Raw genomic sequence first — 2,918 nt, forward strand, 5'->3', positions numbered from 1 at the left:
TTATACTATCAGTATTTATTTAGATTTACTCAAGTGCTTATCATTTACTTTACTCATCATTACTTCCTACATCTCAGACTTTCTGGTATAATTTTCCTCCTTGAAGAATATCTTTTAGAAGTTCCTTTAGGGAAGCAATTTTGGTGGTAAAGTCTATTTTTATTCATGTGAAAATGCCTTTATTTCACCCTCATTCTTAGATAATCTACATATAATATTCTGTATCAAAAAATTTTAATAATAGTTAAAAACTGAAAACTATATGTTCAAAGCAAGTGATATGGTAAGCAGTATCTTAATTTTGTATAGCATTTATTAAATGTTATGTCTGAGCTATCTTCCACATGCATTTTCTCTAGATTCTCACAATGACCCTAAGAAAGGTACTTTATGATCTTCATTTTGTTTTGTTTTGGGCAGGTAAATAGAATAAATGAGATCAACATTCTATGATTGGTAATCACTCTTTTTCATTATTCTTTTGGTTCTATCCAGCATCCTTGGCACCTGCTATCTATGTGACTTACAATGCACCATTTTGATTCCTCTCTCTTTAAGGCTGATTCTTTTTACAAGCGTGAAAATTTCTATAGTGTTCACAAAGTCCCATTAGTATAACTTTGAGTTTAAAAGAATTTTTTATTAACCAGTATTCTTAATTCCTTCCAACATGTCAGATAACAAATCTTTTTAAGATAACTAAGTCTTTGGTCTGACACATTAATATATAATTGATAATTTAAGTTAATAGGAAAGTTCATTATTTTTTAATCATGCTCCAAAGGAATAAGTTATAAATCTATGAATAACAGTCCATTAAATTAACACTTCATTTATACAAAGGAGAAATGGAAAATCCTATCATAGTCGAGGGTAGAATTCCACTAAGCTGCTAAGTTTTTCATATACATTTGTCCCCCACACACACTTCACGGGACTAGAGTTTGAGAGGGAAGGTAACTAACATTCATATCTTAAGAGCTGAAAGGAGTAATACTCTAGTTGGAGAGAAAGAGTCTCAATTCTACTAATCACACACAATGATGGGGGGGGTAAGTATATTCCCCCAACTTACAAATATTACTTATGTTTAACAATTACTGCATGTAATGTTAATACAAATACACACAAATAAAAATTAGAAAAGGATAACTTAAAATGTTTAAACGTGTATTTATGGCAAAGCTATTATTTAGTGAGAGCATGTGGGTGTGAACAGAAATGTGATCCAACATAACTAGATTGCCATTAGAATGCCATTGTTTTTAATTTCTTAGTGGGGCTGAAGGGCAAATACTGTAGGAGTGCTGTTAGTTTGGTGGTTTTTATTGTCTGTTTACAGTTCAATTCCTCCTTACCCCTCAATAAAAGTAGTCCCTAAACAAGGATTTCTTGCTAATGAGGGAGACAATCCCAGGAGGCCCCATGACAGAGTGGGAAGTGAGAGATGGAATGGAGGAAGGCACTAAACCATGTGCTAATGAATGGATTATTGCTCTAAGCAATTGGGACTCTATCCTACCTACTGAGGTACTCTGAGAAATACCTTAGTATCCTCACTGAGGGCTAAGGAAACCAGGGTATTTATATACCAAATCCTACGCCTCATCGGTTAGGGAGTGCCCTGCCATGCAGGCCAGCAGGCTCTGGCATCCAGAACACATCCTCAGAAGTCCTGGATTTCTGGAAACTGTAGGTGAACCAGAGTAGGCCTAGGGCACAGACGGCATCTGCTATGCCTGCATTATGAAGAATATTATCTTCAATCTTGGTTTCTTTTAAAATCTTTATGTATTCTATTTTATTTTTTGAGACAGAGGCTCACTCTGTTGTTCAGACTAGAATGCTATGGCGTCAGCCTAGCTCACAGCAACCTCAAACTTCTGGGCTCAAGCGATCCTTCTGCCTGAGCTTCCCAAGTAGCTGGGACTACAGGCGTGCACCACCAAGCCCGGCTAATTTTTTCTATATATTTTTAGATGTCCAGCTCATTTCTTTCTATTTTTAGTAGAGATGGGGTCTCACTCTTGCTCAGGCTGGTCTCGAACTCCTGAGCTCAAAGGATCCACCCGACTCTGCCTCTCAGAGTGCTAGGGATTACAGGCGTGAGCCACCAAGCCCAGCCAGTTTTAAACCTTTAAAAAGGACCTTTGTTACATAAGTGAATTTATAGTTAAATAGTTCTAACTGAATAGGTAACATATAAACAAACAAAAACACAAGAATACTACTGTAAATCCCTTCTACTTTTCCCACAAAATAATTCAGATAACATGCATGACATGACATTCTAACATACAGATTGAAGGAGACTGCTGGGGTTAATCTGAATATCAAATATTAATATAATTTAATCTTTTCCTGGATTAAATTGTATAAATATTATGGATCTCCTAAAATGGCCTTCCTCCACCACAGTCCATTACCCTGTATCCCCATGAACTACATGCTCCCCATTCTCACTACCACTGCCCAGGTCTCAGTTGGAAATGATTCAGTTCATGTCAAGGTATGTCTGATAGGTAAGAAAATAGTAGTAACATACAGTCCTAAGAGTTTCAGCATTTGTCTAGCACTGAATGAGGAGGAGAGGAATATTTCAAAACATTTCAAAACTTCACAGAGTTCTTTGTGAATATCTTATTTCCCTGTGTTTTAAAAATTATACAGAAACCCAACCATAATGCAACTTCATCTTCAAATTCAGTGTAATTCAGATCAAAATGCTCTGGCATTCCATAGTTTTTGGTGTGAAAGACAGATGAGTAGGTATATCCTTGTTTTCATCCTATGGGATATAGAAGAAACAGCTCTACGGAAACATTTTACAAAATCCCAGAAGTTACATAAGAGATTAGAAATGCACTTAAACTTTCTTAAACAAATACTTAACTGAATTCCAAAAATGTGACACAAAG

Source organism: Microcebus murinus, chromosome 9, assembly GCF_040939455.1.
Source record: "Microcebus murinus isolate Inina chromosome 9, M.murinus_Inina_mat1.0, whole genome shotgun sequence".
Taxonomy (NCBI): Eukaryota; Metazoa; Chordata; class Mammalia; order Primates; family Cheirogaleidae; genus Microcebus; species Microcebus murinus.